Consider the following 20206-nt stretch of genomic DNA (forward strand, 5'->3'; position numbering starts at 1 on the left):
AGGACTCTGACCCCCATTTTTAAAACTGGGATATGATTTCTCACAAACCCTTTCTGTAAGAAATTTGTGGTGCTAGTGAGGGAACCCACACTTGTCTGTCTTGAAAGTGTCATTATAAACTTTATCTGAGTTGATTAAGCAGTGCTGTTTGTCCCCATTTAACTTTGCTCTCAAACGGTGAAGTGCCATTTTAAATTATATCCTACTTGATTCTGATAGAGATGTTTCTTAGAACAATGCAACACCAAAACCTTGCCAGTCTCAACTGTCTGTCATGCTGTATATCTTTTAGACCACAGACTAGTGAACGGAACAAAGGAAAGGGGTTCAGTTGTCGCAATAACATAGCACCATCTCCTGGCCGCATTTCGGAAATGCATAATATGCTGTAGAAATGCAGCTTTGTTTGCTGCAGGGAAAATAATGAGGTTCAGATGCAACGTTCTGGTTCTGTAACTTTCAGTAGCTGAGTGGCCCCTCTCAAATCTACCAAAATTTGGAATAACTTCCTGTTAATAGCCTTTCTAACCTAAAGATGGGACGCGGGTGGCTCTGTGGGTTAAACCACAGAGCCTAGGGCTTGCTGATCAGAAGGTTGGCTGTTTGAATCCCCACAACGGGGTGAGCTCCCGTTGCTCTGTCCCTGCTCCTGCCAACCTAGCAGTTCAAAAGCACAAATTGCAAGTAGATAACTAGGTACCGCTCTGGCGGGAAGGTAAACGGCATTTCCGTGCGCTGCTCTGGTTCGCCAGAAGTGGCTTAGTCATGCTGGCCACATGGCCCGGAAGCTGTATGCCGGCTCCATCGGCCAATAGAGCGAGATGAGTGCCGCAACCCCAGAGTCGTCTGCGACTAGACCTAATGGTCAGAGGACCCTTTACACACACACATATATGAATGATGGGAAAGATGGGATTCTGCACTTATAAACATGATGTGTCTTGTCTTCTCCCACTCTGCTTGTGGACACACACACTGAACACTTCCATTTTCCTTGTTAAGAACGTGAGGGAATCTTAGATCTCTCTACAATCCTTTGTTTTTAGAGTGCCTTTCTTCTCCCGTTCTGTACTTTGATGAAGGCTGCACAAACACATCAATAGATGATAGCACGTTGTCCATTGGTACATGAAAGCAAGATAGCAGTATGTTATTATCCAATCCTATATATGAAAATAGCAAATTCATTATCCGATTTAGAATCCTTATGTTGCCAAAAATGGTAGTGTCCATACATAAGGTTAGACTTGGGGTAACCTCAAAGTTTACAATTCTACACTTCTATGGCTACCTTTATTTTAAAAACAATAGTCCTAAAGACTGGATATGCTCAATGGGAGTGGAATACTGACTGTCTCTTGGTGTAGGGGGTAGTATAAAACTTTAGGGGTGCAAGAATGTAATGGAGTATTCTAGAAAAGGGTGTGGCTGGCTGGCTGGAATGCTGGACAGGAGCACTCCACACAGCAAGGTGCCATTTGCCCATTACTCCATGTGAATAACCTTTTAAGTATAGAATTTTTTGTTTTCTTACTCGTTCTGCTTCTCCATCCCTGTGTTATGGAATATAACTTTAAGATGCTATGAAACCTTACCACAGAAGTTATGAGCCCTGAGCAGCCATCCTGAGTCCTCCCTGCCTATGTTCCCAGCTGCCTATTGTGCAGATGACCGACACTGCAATACTTTATCTCAAGTGTGGCAGAGACATCAAACAAGGCCTCTTCCCCTCAGAGCTTGCTAATGACAACATTTGTGCTTGTTTGGTTTTTTCCAGAGTTGCACTGTGTGTGTGTGTGTGTGTGTGTGTGTGTGTTGTGCCTGCTTGCTCCAACACCCCCATTTTGCATTTGAGGTACCTTTTTTAAAAAGAGCGTTTTGCCACACAGAAGAACAATAAGTGTGCCTAATCTTTTCCAGATGGTAGATTCCTTCCACACCGCCTTCCCTTGTGATCCCGTGAAATTCAAAACGTCATATAAAGCATTCGAGGAATACAGAAATAAAAGCGCAATTAATTCCAGCACAAAGTAAATGGTCCACTAGACTCTTCTGAGTGCATTTAAAAAAAAATAAATCAAAAAACATTGTTGAAAAGAGGATGAGGTGGGATGAGAAAAGTTCACCCAGCGTACCACACTGCAATGGCTGGCATCTCCAGATAAGGCTGTGCATGTCCCCTGTCTGAAACCCTGGAATAATAATAATAATTTATCATTTATACCCTGCCCATCTGGCTGAGTTTCCCCAGCCACTCTGGGCGGCTCCCAATCAAGTGTTAAAAACAGTACAGCATTAAATATTTAAAAACTTCCCTAAACAGGGCTGCCTTCAGATGTCTTTTAAAGATAGGATAGCTGCTTATTTCCTTCACATCTGAAGGGAGGGTGTTCCACAGGGTGGGTGCCACTACCGAGAAGGCCCTCTGTCTGGTTCCCTGTAACCTCACTTGTTGCAATGAGGGAACCACCAGAAGGCCCTCAGCGCTGGATCTCAGTGTCCGGGCTGAACGATGGGGGTGGAGACGTTCCTTCAGGTATACAGGACCGAGGCTGTATACCTCGGAAGACATCTGCCAGTCACCATAGACCAGGCATGGCCAAACTTGGCCCTCCAGCTGTTTTGGGACTACAATTCCCACCATCCCTGACCACTGGTCCGGTTAGCTAGGGATGATGGGAGTTGTAGTCCCAAAACAGCTGGAGTGCCAAGTTTGGCCATGTCTGCCATAGACAGTACTGAGCTATCAGTACCAATGCTCTAACAGTACAAGGTACCTTCCTAAGTTTCTAGTGGGAACAAGCCCATTGCCACCATAAAGCGTCCTCGGGCATCTGGCAAGGCTCCAGCAAAAGCCACCTGTGATGTATTCCTTGAACCCCTCTTTTAAAAAGTGACTGAGTCCAAGAGTTCCTGTTTTAATTTGTCACAGTGCTGCACGACACCGATTCAGAGTGCTGCTATAGTAGCTGCCTGCTACCACCAGAGGCACCAAGGAAGGTGCCACATAGTCAAGACACTTCTCAGAGCTAGAGTTGTCCCTGAGTGGAAAGTAGATTAAACATCTCTGGGCTGCATGCGCATGAAACGGACAGTGTGCAACATACACATTCACGCACTTGCTGCTGCTCTGGTGTATTCCGAACCCTTGACAACCTTATAGGACAACTGTGCTTTGTCTTGGATATCTCCAAGCAAACAAACACCCTCATCCTTTCCTTTTTAAATTGTGCAAGGCAGGTGACTGCAGAATATATAGAGGGCCGCCAAAAACTGCCTTATACTGAGTCAGACCGTTGATCCATCTAGCTCAGTACACCAGATGTCACCAGGGATTTCTTCAGCTGGAACTCTCCGGAACTCGGTGAGACCCCTCTCAGGTGGGCGCCATTGCCATTCTAAGAGAATGAGGGAAGTGTTTCTCGAAAAATAGCACTGGGTGTCACCAACCTTTTTGGGCCAGTAGCCACATTTGAAATTTGTAGGAAGTGCTGTGGATGCCAGTCACAAAATGGCTGCCACAGGGGTGTGGCTGTCAGAACTCCATTCGACCGAGCTGCTCCTCCTCGGATGTGTCTTCAGAATCTCCTCCGACGGTGATTAATGACCTAAGCCTTTGATGAGGCCTCAGGCACATTCCCATTCCACAGAGTATACAAACAGCAGCAGAAAGACAGGAAATATATGAGCTACATTGCTATGTTTTATTTCTAACTACTCAGACAGAAAAGAATATACATCTGCTCTCTGTGAGAGTCAGTGAAGCAACTGGAAGAAAGAAACAGGAAACAGTAACATCAACATCCGTCTCCCGTGAGACTTCCAACAGTCTGGAATTTAAACAGAGTCTTGTGACTCCAGAAACTGCACAGTGGCATAAACAGAAATCTAACAGTGGCTTGACACAAAAGACTGCCATGCAGGAGAGGCCGAGTCAGTGCAAACTGAGTAGGAAGAGCAACCAGTCTCTCATGCCTTGAGGATTTTTGAGGGGATATTTATTTGCAGGTGCCATAGGAGGTATACTGGCACCTGCAGATACCATGCTGGCAATCCCTAGTCTACATGGACTAGCAGTGGAGTGCTCAGGTTCCCCAGCCCAACCTAGAGATGGTGAGGATTGAAGTTGGGATTCCCTACATGCAAAGCAGATGCTCTACATCTGCATATATTGGCATAGTACCATAAGCAATGTGAGGATTATTCTGTATTATAGCTTGTATGGATGCTTGTTGGGGAACAGCAGATTTCATTCTCTTCAATGCTGCATTTGCTAATCATAATCAAATGCTGCATGTACAAGAGCAAAACTTGGGGAGTGCATACTCCCCTCTTCCTGTTCCAGCTACTTTAACAACCATGAAGGCTTCCTTTGCTGTCACTTTAGGCAGTTTGCCATTTAACCTCTTGCAGCTTGGAATCCTATTGAGCAATTCCTATTGAACACAAATAAATAACACGATGCTGGAATATGTTTCATGAGAAGGCTAATTCCTTCCCGCTTCCCTACCCCAGCTAATGTCAACCTGCTCCACATTTCAACCTGATAAATTAGCATGCAGTCAACAACTTGTGTTGACGGCATATATTGAGCTGACAAATTGGCAGCTTCCATCTCTCTCTCCCCCACCCTCTCCTGTCATGGAGATTGGCAAAGAAATGCTTCCATCTGGGATGTAAGACTCCAGGAAAACCTATTGTGTTTGGAAATACCACTGAGCTGAAGCTTTCCTTTGCTTGAAAGATCTCCTTAATTCAGTTCTAGTCACAACCATGATTCATTTATTCAGAAAGAATAGGTGTGTTGGCTTATGAAAACAAGAGTTCCGTGCATCAGTGCAGAAGCCCTTACTATTTGGCTATAGATCCCAGCCTTCCTGACCATTGACCATGCTGCCTGGGGCTGATGGGAGTTGGAGTCTGGCAAAACTTGGGTGGGTGGGTGTGTTTGCCAAAAGGTGGCATATAAGTAAACAATAACATACCATAATTTTATGAGTTTGGGTGCATTGACTCCACTAAACTCCTGGGTGCCAGATTCCCTTAAAATTGCCTTAGGGTAATATATGACCTTGAATTTGACAGGATATTCAGAGGATATGTTTCCCTGGGAACTAATTGCTAGATTATTGCCTGGAATGGGGCAAAAGCAGATCCTCTCCTGTAACTCCTAGCTAAGGATCTAGCTGTCTCTGTGTGATGAGAATAATTTAAATCTCAGTGTGAGTCGAAGTGAGGTAGAGAGAAGTGAGCCAACACCATTTCAGGGTTGCTGGCTGCTTCTATTGGAGGTCTGATGTCGGACAGTGAATTTGACTGAGTGAGAGCAGGGTGGGGAAGCTTTCTCCCTCTAGATGTTCCCAGCCTGCATGGTTAGTTGTTAGGGATGATGAGGGAGATCTGCCAGCAACAGCTGGAGGACTGTAGGTCCTCCGCCCTCGTGTAAGCTGTGCCTCCACCTATGCTCAGCCTCTTGTAAAAGAAGAAACCCTCCAATATTACATAATGATATAAGCCTCCATTGACCCCCTTTTTAAAGGAAACGAAACCTGGGTAGCCCTGTACTCTTAGAACTTCTCTCTGCCTCAAGCAGTGGAGAGAACTGCTGTAGCATGGAGGGAGAGCGTGTACCCCCCCCCCCCCGCCATTTGCCTCGAATCATAGAAATGCTAATAAATGGGGAGCTTACAAGAGTAACAGCAGGATAAGTGCTTTCTAGGGGAACACATTCGGGGAGCATTTAACAATAAATATGTAATCAATTTAAATTATATGGGGAATTCCTGAATGACATTAGTGTATTTTGGCATGGCCGCAGAGTTTAAACACACTTAGCTATTCACAGAGTAATAATAACACCGCATTATAGAATCAAGGGGCATTACAGCATTTAGAAAGAGAGTGGCTTGCCAAACCCTGAGGTTCTGCTATTGCAATAATAATAATAATAAAAGCTCGTCAAGGAGTTAACTGAGAAGACTGGAAGTGTATGTTGGGGATTGCGCACCACCAAGACGGGAGACAGGCTGGCAGCACATGGAAGTGGTGGTGAAACATCATTCCCCTTTTTTAAAAGGTGGGTAGGAAAGCATCATTTGGGGGTAATAGTAACATTATGCAAATGTTTATTTGTTTGTTTATTTAAAATGTGGGTTTTTAATGCTGCATTTAATAATTGCAAAATGGTGTGCAGCACGGAGTAAAAAAAATACAATAAGCCAAAAGCCTATACCATAATAGTAGTCATAAAAATAGTAAATCCAAAGCAAACAGATTAAAATCAGGCTGGTTAGTATTTGCCAGCAAAGGCAAATGGGAGAATAAATGAGTTTTCAGCAGGCAACTAAATACTGGAGGGTTGGGGGGGGGGACTGGCTCCCTTGATGAAGAGCTATATTCAATCATGGCTTTTTGCCTTTGCTCCCCTCTCCCTTCTCGGCAAGGGTGCAGTTCAGGGATGTTGCTGGACCACAACTCCCATCAGTCCCAACTACTGGCTGAGCTGGGTGGGGCCAATGGGAGTTGGAGTCCAACAACATCTGGAGGTGCTGCAGGCTTTCCATCCCTGATGTCATGGGTTTTCTCTATTTTTATGAGTTGTGATTGTCAGCAGAAGCCATTAGAATCAGCATCCAGCTAAGTCATGGGCAGCGGCATGTGTGTCCTTTAATAGTTGTGTAGAATATGTATGCCTGTTGTCTTTGTCCATGGAGTTTTCTTGGCAGGGATACTGGAGTGGCTTGCCAGTTCCTGCTCCAGGTGGATCATGTTTGGTCAAAACTCTCCACTATGAGAGCTGGACCATAAAGAAGGCTGATCGCCGAAGAATTGATGCTTTTGAATTATGGTGCTGGAGGAGACTCTTGAGAGTCCCATGGACTGCAAGAAGATCAAACCTATCCATTCTGAAGGAAATCAGCCCTGAGTGCTCACTGGAAGGACAGATCGTGAAGCTGAGGCTCCAATATTTTGGCCACCTCATGAGAAGAGAAGACTCCCTGGAAAAGACCCTGATGTTGGGAAAGATGGAGGGCACAAGGAGAAGGGAACGACAGATGACGAGATGGTTGGATAGTGTTCTTGAAGCTACCAGCATGAATTTGACCAAACTGTGGGAGGCAGTAGAAGACAGGAGTGCCTGGCGTGCTCTGGTCCACGGCGTCACGATGAGTCGGACACGACTAAACGACTAAACAACAAAGAATATGTAATTCCAACAGGTTCCACTTCTGGCATCTTGAATAACATGCTCTACCTGCCAACATTCTCTGTTTTACACAGATATTAATAGTCCTCCCTTTCATTTGCACAATACATTACAACAATGCAAAAAATACAAGTCTTTATAAGAATTTACAATCAAGAAATAGGGTGGGTCCCCCAACATAATACATACATAGCATCTAAGGCCAGTGTAATGTGGTGCATCTTCAGCAAATCGCCTTCTATAGCTGCTGGAAGTCATGGATGAAGTCCGAATTGGGCAGACTTGCCGGCAGAGGTGAGAATTAAGCCGAAGAGGGGCAGGAGAGGTGGATTTTTTGTCTAAATGGTTATTTCTCGAATGTTTCAAGTTGCTAGATGTGTTGCAAGTCAAGCAAGAGCTAGCATAAGTCCAATATCTCCTACCCGGTTAAAGATGATAGCCTGAAGGGCTGCTGTATTAGCATCGGGGCGGGTGAACCATCAGCCGATTAGCATAAAAGATATGATGTGTAGGAACACTTTCTCAGCCAACAAACAGCTGAAATATATTATTAGCTGTAACAAGCATTAATATGGCTAGTAAGGTAAAAATAAAGGGACCCCTGACCATTAGGTCCAGTCGCGGACGACTCTGTTGTTGTGGCGCTCATCTCGCTTTACTGTCTGAGGGAGCCGACGTACAGCTTCCGGGTCATGTGGCCAGCATGACTAAGCCGCTTCTGGCGAACCAGAGCAGCGCACAGAAACGCCATTTACCTTCCCGCCAGAGTGGTACCTATGTATCTACTTGCACTTTGATGTGCTTTTGAACTTCTAGGTTGGCAGGAGCAGGGACCGAGCAACAGGAGCTCATTCCATTGTGGGGATTTGAACTGCCAACCTTCTGATCAGCAAGTCCTAGGCCACCCGCATCCCTTAATATGGCTAGTAAAAATACTAAAATGTATTTGAAGAATCGGGTTATGTGAGGATCTTGTGATATGTATCAGTTGGCGAACTCAACAAATTAATGACACAGGTAAGGATTCATTTAGGCGGGGGACTGTAGACCCCCACACGGAGGTTTAATTCCTTCTCCTATCAGGAACGTCTCGTGGTGTTTTCATGCTGAAATGCAAATTTGGAGAAGCACCCAAAAAGGTGCTGGGACCATTTTCGTCAAATGCACCTTCAAACATAAGAAGAGCCTGCTGGACCAGGCCAATGGCCCACCTAGTCCAGCGTCCTGCTCTCACAGTGGCCAACCAGATGCCAGTGGGAAACCTGCAAGCAGGACCTGAGGACATGAAAACCCTCTCCTCCTGTAGCTTCCAGCAACTGGTATTCAGAAGCACTGATGCCTCCAAGTGTGGAAGCAGAGCATAGCCATCATGGCTAGTAGCCACCCATCACCCTCTTCTTTGAAAGCCATTGAGGCTGCTGACATCACTGCCTCCTGTGGCAGCAAGTTCCATCGTTTAACTATCAGCTGCATGAAGAAGGACTTCCTATCAGTCCCCAATCATCCAACATTCAGCTTCATTAGAAGCCCATGAGTTCTAGTGCTATGAGAGAAGGGGAGAAACTCTTCTCCATCCGTTTTCTAAATGCCATACATGATTTTTATAAATGTCAAACATGTCACCAGTGTGGTGTAGTGGTTAAGAGTGGTGGACTCGTAATCTGGTGAACCGACTTCGCTTCCCTGCTCCTCCACATGCAGCTGCTTGGTTAGGTGACCTTGGGCTAGTCACACTTCTCTGAAGTCTCTCAGTCCCACTCACCTCACAGAGTGTTTGTTGTGGGGGAGGAAGGGAAAGGAGAATGTTAGCTGCTTTGAGACTCCTTAGGGTAGTGATATAGCGGGATATCAAATCCAAACTCTTCCTCCTCCTCCTCCTCACCCTCCTCCTCCTCCTCACCTCTTAATCCACCTTAAATTGGGTGCCTTTCACTGAGGCCACTATTTCCCCTTCCTTCCTTCCTTCCTTCCTTCCTTCCTTCCTTCCTTCCTTCCTTCCTTCTTTCCTTCCTTTTGTATTCTTTCTTTCCGTTCCCCTTCCCTCTTCTTTTTTTGCCTTTCTATGGCTTGATTTGCTTGTGAAACCTACACTGGACAGGGTTCCTCAGTTTATAAAATGTTCTGGTATCCTTCATGATGCAAGTTCCGTGACAGGCTGCAGAGTTGCATAGCAACTGTAACCATGACTTACTCACCCTGAAAGGTTCTTGCCATCAACGTGAAGCTTTCCAGACTTGGTTGCTGTCAAAAGGGTGTGGAATTTCCTTCTCTCTCTCCTTCTTCCCCCGCCCCCTCTCTGGATATCTACAAATTTGCCTTGATGCTTTTGAGTTCTTCCTGTGCAAGTTCGCCTGAGGAGAGACAGACCACGAGCTTCCTGGTTGATTCACACCCCAATCCGTAGGCGAGTTAAGCTGCAATTTTTGGTTTTAAGACAGCTCAGTCCAGCTGATATCAGTAGTGTAGGGCTAGGGATGCCATGGGGCAAATGTGGCCCTCCATGCTTCTCTAGTTGGCCCATAGGAGTCTCCCCAGGCACAACCCCTCTCCTCAAACTCTACCTCTTTGCTTTGAATTCTGCCCCTGTGTTTTTGCTTGTATCCTTCAACTCTCATAATGCTTCTTGCTTGTCAGGATGAGGGGTAGAGAGATATCTGTAAGTGTGTGTAGAAACTAGCCTAACTCGTAGCTCCAAGTGTCCCAATTTTCCAGGGACAGTCCCAGAATTACAGAAGCCTTCCCAGTTTCTGATTTAACCCAGAGTATTCCCATTTCCCCTTTTCCTCCCCTCCGTATCTTGGAGAACATTTAAAAGTGGTGTGTGTGTGTGTGTGTGTGCGCGCGCGCGCAAAACAGAGTCCTGTTTATACTGAAAATAAAATTCCTGCACCAACAAAGCCCTTCCTATAATTGTGAAGGAAAATGTCACCAATCCACTTTAAATTCTTTAATTGCCATGCTTCAGCAGCAGCCATTTTTGTGTGTGTGGAGTTTATTCCCTTATTGTAAATTGAGAAGTCTACTGAGAAGTAATTCCCACTGTTTTCAGTGGAGATTTCTAAGTTCAATAGGATTTACTCTCTGGTAGTAGTAGCTAGAACTGGATATGGAACAACTGATTGGTTCAAAATTGGGAAAGGAGTACGACAAGGCTGTATTTTGTCTCCCTGCTTATTTAACTTATATGCAGAATTCATCATGCGAAAGGCTGGGCTGGATGAATCCCTAGCCGGAATTAAAATTGCTGGAAGAAATATCAACAACCTCAGATATGCAGATGACACAACCTTGATGGCAGAAAGTGAGGAGGAATTAAAAAACCTTTTATTGAGGGTGAAAGAGGAGAGCACAAAATATGGTCTGAAGCTCAACATCAAAAAAACGAAGATCATGGCCACTGGTCCCACCACCTCCTGGCAAATAGAAGGGGAGGAAATGGAGGCAGTGAGAGATTTTACTTTCTTGGGCTCCATGATCACTGCAGATGGTGACAGCAGCCACGAAATTAAGAGACGCCTGCTTCTTGGGAGGAAAGCAATGGCAAACCTAGATAGCATTTTAAAAAGTAGAGACATCACCTTGCCAACAAAGGTCCGTATAGTAAAAGCTATGGTTTTCCCAGTAGTGATGTATGGAAGTGAGAGCTGGACCATAAAGAAGGCTGATCGCCGAAGAATTGACGCTTTTGAATTATGGTGCTGGAGGAGACTCTTGAGAGTCCCATGGACTGCAAGAAGATCAAACGCATCCATTCTTAAGGAAATCAGCCCGGAGTGCTCACTGGAAGGACAGATCGTGAAGCTGAGGCTCCAATACTTTGGCCACCTCATGAGAAGAGAAGACTCACTGGAAAAGACCCTGATGTTGGGAAAGATGGAGGGCACAAGGAGAAGAGGACGACAGAGGACGAGATGGTTAGACAGTGTTCTCGAAGCTACAAACATGATTCTGACCAAACTGCGGGTGGCAGTGGAAGACAGAAGTGCCTGGCGTGCTCTGGTCCATGGGGTCACGAAGAGTCGGACACGACTGAACGACTAAACAACAACAACAGTAGTAGCATAATCCAACTTTTTCTCCGTTATAGGGACTCAAGGCAGCTTACAGCTAAAAAATAAATTTAAAAATTCATTCCATTTATCAGCTGAAGGTGTTGTACATGATCCCATCCCCTCACGCTTTATGTTTGCTGTGAGATCAAATGTGGGAGAAGCTTCCTGATGTAGAATAGGGTGTCCCTATTTTCATCAGGGTATGCTAACTGCATAAGGGTAAGATTCACTTTTGGTGCCCTGCCCACTTTCATCTCTTGCTCCACCCATCCTTTGCATGCGGCCCCCGAAGGCTGCCCAGGTGGAAATGAAGAATCAATTTTGTTGGAAAGCGAAGGCCTTCAGTAGGTGCTGAAAAGATATAGGCAAGGATAACAAATATTGACTTGAAAGTATTGTGCTGGAACAGGAAGGTCTTCAATAGGTGCTGAAAAGATCCTTGAGACAACACCTGTTTCATGTGTGATGGAAGGGAGTTCCCAAGAAGGCACCTGCTCGATAAGTATTGGGAGAGGGTAGCTGCCTCAACTCTGTCTGGATTCAGCACAAATCAGCCTGATTTGGTTCATGATTTGGACAAACCAGTTGCACAGCCCTAATAATTATAATTAATACTGTGCAACTGATCTGGCTGAATCCTGGGCTTGAAACTGAATTGGACCAATTTGTGACAAATCTGGATTGAGTCAAGGCAGCTACAAATTGCCACAAAGCAGAAACTCCCTTCCATTACACATAAACCAGGTGTTGTCTCAATGATCTTTTTGACACCTATTGATCCACCACAATACTTTCAAGTGGATATTTTTTTATCCTTGTCTATATCTGTATTGGATTTGAAAACTCTTTTAATTGTTTGCATATATGAAATTGCTTTATAGCTGTCTTTATTGCAGCCTTGCTTTGAGATGTTTCATAAATGTGAAGCAATTAATTAATTACCGTACATGTCAAACTGCATGGCCTGGGGCAAGAGTGACTCTGGGCTGGATGTGATGATTTGCATGTGTCTCCCAGCGCTGGTGAAGTTCTAGATAACCTTACATCTCCCTCAAAGCACAATGCTGTTCAATGAAGCCAGCACACATGCTCAGTTTAAGATCATTGAGTGATGCCCGTGTATGGAAATGGCATTGTAAGAGTCAACGAGAATAGAAGAATTAGCATGTGTGTTGGGTGGGATGCATGGTTTCTTCTTTCTCTGTTACCAGGAAGAGAAATGGATACAGGATACAGGTTTTGATTAACCCAGGGATAGGGAACCTGTGGTCTTCCAGATGTTAGTAGATTTCAACTTCCATCAGTCCAAGCCAGCATGATGGAAGCCAGGGGTGATGGAAGCTGTTTTCCAGCAACATCAGAGGGCTATATATCCCTGCACTCATGTGAGTCTGTGGGATCCAGTATAACTAGAGAATAAAGAGAAAGTCAAAGTTTTATGGGGATGTCATTGTCTAGTCTGAATATGTCACTAAGAGTCCTTAAATGAAGCATTTAAGAACCAAAGCTGTATATTGCCTAATTTTATACACTTGTCCTAATATTTGATGTCATGTCTGTTCTACAGAGTATGCTACAGAGTTTATGCTACAGGAGAAGAAGAAAGGAACATAGAACAACAGTTTTTTCTGGAGCAGGTATACACAGCACACCAGGATCTATTTTTAATCTGCTTAGTGGTGGGCTGGTTAACATCTGGGAAAGCTGAAACCAAGTAGAAGTTCAAGAACTCTTGCTCGCTCCCTTTCATTTTTGCCTGTTTCGATTTCCCCTGCAATTGTTTCCTGTCTTCCAGGCCTTATGACACCACAGCAAGGAAATGTCTACAGGATCGGACAAATCAGAACCAGCTGTTCTTTGTCAAATTCGAGCCCCCAAAAACATGATGGAAAATCTGTGAGAAAATATTTAAGAGATAAGCAGGTTGGGAATTGTGTGCTGGTGAATTGGCACAGTGCATCAATCATGTAAACAGTTAGGAAGTGCAAAGCTGCTGTCATCAGCCATCACAAATTTGGTCATCATGTATCATTGTTTCTCTTTCCTCCAGGCAACTGTGCCAGATGGGAGAACCACGCCTATTGCATGGAATTGTTCAGATAGAATAGGCCTGCAAGGATTGAGCTTGCAGAGTGAGAAGGTGCCACAGGATTTACGTCCTGCTGTGGGGCCAATGCTTCTACACAGACATTGTTCAGAACGTTGCGCAGAACGCTCTCCTTTCAAGAGAGAGGGATGGAATTGCCAAATGGAGAAATGGACATGGCATTAGCCAATTGCCAAAAGGCAGCATCATGGATCTCTTGGTGGGGCCAACTCCACTTCCAGATGTCCTTAGCATGTGCATTCATCATGATTTGTGCTCATGATGCTGTTAAGGTGGTCATATAAACTGTGGTCTTTGGGGGGGTCACTGTTAGTGGTCCTTCATGGCTTGGATGCATAGCTTGGATCTACCAGGAGCTGTGTGTTCAATACGGTGAGCCCAGTTTTATGAAACTCCCAACCTCAACTGGTCCTAGGTTGGGTTTCGTTTTGGTTTGTGCCTTTTCCTCAGTGAAATAAGGATTATTTACATTAGGCATTTAGTTGTGACAAGTTAGGGCAGAAGTGCCATTGGGCAAGATCAACACAGTAAAGGGGACTGGCATAAGATGCCCGAGGAGAAGATGAATGATGGCTCACCTTAAAATCAGGTCAAGGCCTCTTCCTGGCTGTAATCTCTCACCCTGTTTGCCCAGTGAGACCCTGAACAGGGTTCAACACCAAGTGACTCCTAAGGAAGGGATTGGGGTGCTATCAGCAAGGGCTGAGTGGAATGATGAACTATCCCTGCCCTACTGTCATGCCAGCCCCTGCTGATAGTCAATGAAGATTTGGCCTGATTGTCACCCAACATCTGATGTCTTGTCTCAGTTATTTCTCCTCATATGCACATTTCTGCATGCAGTTTCCCGAGTATACACCTATTTGCAAATTAGTTTTCCTTCATATACTATAATGCATCTTTGTATACATCGCTTGGCTAGAGAACCGTATTGCAATGAAAATTTGAAACGAGGTTGACATTCTGTTTCAGAAAGTGTGAATTAGGTATGCTTGCCTTCTTCATTTCTTCAGCCTTTTCTTCACTATTTTAATTACAGTAAAGGATTTCCATGCACTTTAGGAACCGATGATTCCTGAACCGATGTTCCTCGAAGGCCACAGGCACCCTTGTTTTGACACATTCTGTTTCTGGAATGATAACCTTCCCTAATGAGCCTTTCATCACAAGAGTAGTATCCTTCAGGGAACGATACATTCTCAGTCGAGGATGGGCATGAAGGCAAACATGTCTCAAAAATGAACAGCACTGTTCTAGTTCCAAGATAATCATGTTCTGCCATTGCCAATCCCCTGGGATGTATGCTATCAAAAGATGTTTTGCTAAAATGATTAGTGGTCTGTCATTCAGTCAGCCTAATAAATCAAGGTAGGCTCATGCAGCATGGAAGTACATGAGTTAGGTATTCCAAAAGAAACATGCCTTCTTTTCCTCAGTCAATGACTTGGCGTGCAACTTTGACTTTTGGAAATTATTCTAAGACTGCCAGCATCAGTCTTTCAAGAAGGACCTTATTAATGCATTGTGCTCCAGATTCAATCCCAATTTGATGATTAGTCTTGTCTTGACATGGAGTCTAGCAGACCACTTTCACGTTGCCCCAAAAGTGAGGAAACACATCACTGAAAAAGAGGGTACAGATATGCATAAAATTTGCATATGCTAATTAATATATACAGGTGGGCACTTAGAAATTCCTCCTATAATTTAAGCAGAGGTTTAATTGATGTTTTAATTTTAATGGTAGATAGAGAGCTGATAGATGATAGAGATAGATAGATGATAGATAGATAGATAGATAGATAGATAGATGATAGATAGATAGATAGATAGATAGATAGATGATAGATAGATAGATAGATAGATAGATGATAGATAGATATAGATAGATAGTTGCTGTAAGCCACTTTGAGACCTAGATGGCAAAAAAGCAGGATATTGATTTTTTTAAACAAACAAACAAGTAAGTAAGTAAGTAAGTAAGTAAGTAAGTAAGTAAATTTGACTCAACAAAATTTGCCCACATATCCTCTGAGGGGCAGCAATGTACATCAAATGCCACTTATCCTGAAAACCAAACCAGCCACACCACTACAGATGGTGAGTGAAAATATTGAGATGTCATTTTCCTTTATGACCTTGATAGGTAGCCATTGATTTTCTTGGCCGAATCCAACAATCCAAGAATCCAACCAGATGCAGCCAGCCCTAGGGACTTCCTGGTTGAGCGCCATCGATCATGGCGGCCCCCTGCTGAGCACCGGAGGGGGAAGCTCCGAAAAAAACAGGGTTCTACCGCTACGGCGACGCGGGGGACCCTTGGAAACGTGGACGGAGGAGGTCTACGTCCGTGGGACTCGGCGGGCACCAACAGCGCTCTCCCAAAACGTCTCCGGGGCTCAGTAAGAGCTCCGGAGCGTGGCGGGGGTTGAAGCGGTGCTGAGAGTCAATCGCTTCTTTTTCGGAGTGACGTCGCGCAGCTGTGATCGGAGCAGCGCTCAACTTTTCCCTGTGCAATCGGGACTAAAAAGAAGGATCCGTGAGTAGGAAAAATACAAATATTTTAAAGGATCTGATGAAATTAAGCAAGAATTGAGAAGTAATTGGACTTAAATCGGACTTAAATTAACAACGTAATATGACACCGAAGCGGAAAGGTTTAAACAGGGAGCCAGCCTTCCGCCTGTAAACATTGGAAAGCAAAGACGTGAGGACTAAAAACCCTATAAAATAAAGTTCGAAAGGGTTGAAATCTGAAGTCTTTGGAGAGAAATCCCCCCCCCCTCGGGAAGCAGGGAAAGAGGGGGGGAGTTTAAAAAACTTTTTTTTTATTGCCTGCATTGAAAGAAGTTTACTATAAAGCTCACTGCCTGGACTCCTGGTCCTGATCTGTCAAATTTGAAAGTTAAGCCATATGGACTGTGGAAGTGCTCAAAAGGACTTTTTATAAGGACTGGAGTAATGGATATGGAGTTGTGAGTTGTGGATATTGAGAGGGAACATTACTGATACAAGTTTGCTGTGAAAGGAGAGTGGGAGACATATTATCCCTTCAGCTGCAACATCTGCTAGGTCCCCCTGGTGGTTACTGGAATTGTTACAGAGCTACAAAATAACTGAGAAAAACTTCCACTGTTTATTTTGGAGTAGATAACAAGTTTCAGCTGCAGAATAACCTTGAAACAGTCGGCTTATGGCAGAGGAAAGAGGGAAAGTACAGCAATTCCAAGACAAAACAACAAGATCTGGCAAATCTTTTCACACGGGAAGGAGGGGATCCTTCCCAGAACCTACAGGAAGTGCCTCTGTTACACCTAAAGTTAAAGTAATGTCGGGAGCAGAAGACCTTATTACGGCAGGATTTGCAAGGATACAGGGATCCTTAGACAAACTGACAGAAGAACTGGCGGACACTAAAAGACAAGTTACGGAATTAAAAAGCCAGGTTACTGAAACAAATAAAGGAGTAACAGAGGCCTTCCAAAAAATAGAACAAAATTCTGCAAATATAAAGCAAAATACAGCTTCAATTAAGGAATTACTGGAAGTATCGGCCGAGACAAGAAAAATTGCTGAGGAGGCAAAGGAAGTTGCAGTTGCCACTGAGGAGAAATTACCACCGATGAACAGACAACTAGAGGAATATAGAGCAAAATTTTCTATGCTGGACCTGAAAGAGAGACAAACGAATTTGAGAATTAGAAATATACCAGAAATTGAGGAAGGAAGCCTGCGGGACCTTCTTACACAAGAATTTGAGAAATTTTGGAACTTGGAATCCGAGAAAGAGGAATTCAAGATCTTGAGTGCCTTTCGATTGGGAAGAACAAGCAAAAGGATCAAAATTAGAGACTGTTTGATTTCGTTTCGAACCAAAGAAGAAAGAGACAAGGTTCTTGGACTATATTTTCAAAAACCCTTGGTAATTAATCAATCTAAAGCTGAGATCTTTAAAGATATTCCAAAATTTCTTTTGGACCTGAGGTCAAACTACAAGGATCTGGTTACCCAACTAAGAAAAAACAACATCATCTTCAGGTGGGAATTCCCGGAAGGAATTTCTTTCAGTATCAAGGGAAGAAAGATAAAGATAAAATCAGTGGAGGATAAGAATATATTCCTAGAAACCTACGAGGAGGACCTACAGAAGGGAACTTTAAAAGTAACAGACCCATCGGAATCATCAGAGGAAGGGAGTGAAGGCGTGACAGGAGCAAAACCAAAGAGGACTCGGAAGAAAAAGACACCACCGGATTCGACAGATAAGGATAAGACATTGGGAGCAACTGGAGGAACATAATAGAATAAATTCACCATGTCTCTGCAAATTTTAAGTTGGAACTGCAATGGTCTTAACTCGATTCGACGGAGGAAATCGATCTTTCATATTTTAAAAAAGGAACAATTGGACTTAATTTGCTTACAAGAAACACATGTGACAAGGCTCCATAGGAAAATTTTAATTAATAAAAGATTGGGCCAAGAATTTATCTCATCTGATAAAGTAAAAAAAAGAGGGGTTGTAATATATGCTAAAGAGAGCCTCTCACCAAAGTTTATGTTCAAAGATGAACAAGGGAGATATTTGGCAATTGAAATCCAATACCATGGACAAAAATATCTGATAGTAGGTGTGTACGCACCTAATGATGGAAAATCCGAGTTTTTCAAGAAGTTGCATGAGACATTGATGGATTATTTGGAATACAATGTGATGTTGATGGGTGACATGAATGGAGTAGTTTCGACAAATATGGACAAGGCACAACGACAGGTAGTCACCAAAGATGGGAGACTACCAAAAACCTTTTTTGAATTGACTGATAACCTGGATTTGGTGGACATTTGGAGAACCAAAAACCCTCTAGGAAAAGAGGGTACTTTCTTCTCTGAAGCCAAAATGACCTGGACAAGAATCGACCAGATATGGATCACGAGAGGACTGGCACCGAAGACAAAAAAAGCGGTAATCTGCCCAAAGACTTGTTCCGACCATAATGCTGTTAAGATGGTAATGAACTTAATACCAACTGGTTCCTTTAGATGGAGGATGAATGACGCTCTGTTTAGAGACGAGGAAATAACTAAGAAGGCCCAGAAAACCTTGAAGGACTATTTTGAGATAAATTTAAACACTACGGTGGAGAAAAGAACGGTATGGGACGCAAGTAAAGCTGTTATGAGGGGGTTTCTGATTCAACAGAACACGGTCAAGAAGAGACTACAAAAGGAAAAAAGAGAAAAGATCCTTGAGAAAATCAATGAGGGAGAAAAGAGACTAAGAGTAAAACCAAAATCACAGGAAATTTTAAGAGAAATTAAGTTATATCAAGTTGAATATATGCAAATGATTAATCAAGAAATTGAATGGAAAATAAGGCAAATGAGACAACGGACATTTGAGTCAGCAAACAAATGTGGAAAGTTATTGGCATGGCAAATAAAGAAGAGACAAAAACAGAACACGATAACAAATTTGGAAGTGGAAGGAAGAAATATACAGAACCCAGTGGAAATAAGGACTGCCTTTCAAAAATACTTCAAACAGCTTTACTTTCAGCAACCCCAGAATGAAGCAGATATAGAGGAATTTTTGAAAGAGAATGGGCTATCGAAAATATCTCAAGAAAGCAGATTGAATCTGAGTGATAGGATAACAGATCAAGAAATTCAGAGTGCCATTCAGAATATGCAACTAGGCAAGTCCCCAGGACCGGACGGACTGACTGCTAAATACTACAAAGTATTGAAGGACTGGTTAATTCAGCCGTTGAAAGATGTCTGTAATGAAATACTTCAGGGGAAAAAAGCACCAGAAACGTGGAAGGAAGCTTTTGTCACGCTTATACCGAAGATAGAGACTGAAAAACATCAACTTAAAAACTACCGCCCAATATCGCTATTGAATGTGGATTACAAAATCTTTGCAGACATTTTGGCTAGAAGATTTAAGAAAGTATTAATAAAGGAGATTCATAAAGATCAAGCAGGTTTTCTCCCAGGAAGACATCTATCTGACAATGTGAGGAATATAATTGATATATTGGAATTTTTGGAGGAAAAAATAAATACAAAAGCAGTTTTGATATTTGTGGATGCGGAGAAGGCCTTCGACAATATTTCTTGGAGCTTTTTGAAGAAGAATCTCCAAGGTATGGGAGTAGGCCAAGAATTTGAGAATGGTATAAGTGCAATCTATTCTGAACAAAAAGCTAAATTAATTGTAAATAATGTAATAACTGAGGAGTTCAGAATAGAGAAAGGTACAAGACAAGGGTGTCCAATTTCCCCTTTACTTTTTATATCAGTCCTGGAGGTGCTGCTGAATATGATTAGAAAGGACCAACTGATCAGAGGGATACAGGTCGGATCTAAACAATATAAATTAAGAGCATTTGCAGACGATTTAGTTTTGACACTGCAGGAGCCAGAATCCAGTGTAAAAAGAGTCTTAGAATTGATTCAAGAATTTGGTCGATTGGCAGGGTTTAAATTAAACAAAGTTAAAACCAAGGTTTTGACAAAGAACTTAACAGAAATTGAGAAAGAAAGGTTTCAGAATGAGACAGGATTGACAGTAGTGAAAAAAGTGAAATATTTGGGAATTATCATGTCTGCTAAAAATGGGAACTTATATAAAGATAACTATGATAAATGTTGGTCGGAGATAAAGAAAGATCTAGAAATATGGTCTAATTTGAAACTCTCGTTAATGGGTCGTATTGCCGCGATAAAGATGAATGTACTGCCAAGAATGTTGTTTCTATTTCAGACGTTGCAAATTATAGACAAAACTGACTGTTTCAGGAAGTGGCAAAAGGATATATCTAGATTTGTCTG

At 43.2% G+C, this 20206-nt stretch overlaps 1 long non-coding RNA gene across 1 annotated transcript; it reads left to right on the top strand.

The window, feature by feature from the left end:
• The first annotated feature begins 9410 nt into the window (after positions 1–9410).
• Positions 9411–14220, top strand: LOC310673587. The gene is made up of 3 exons (XR_014509141.1): positions 9411–9459; positions 12827–12896; positions 13055–14220. It is a non-coding gene; the product is annotated as an uncharacterized lncRNA (long non-coding RNA).
• Positions 14221–20206: the final 5986 nt, after the last annotated feature.

Source organism: Podarcis tiliguerta (assembly GCF_965153285.1).
Source record: "Podarcis tiliguerta genome assembly, chromosome: 3".
NCBI lineage: Eukaryota > Metazoa > Chordata > Lepidosauria > Squamata > Lacertidae > Podarcis > Podarcis tiliguerta.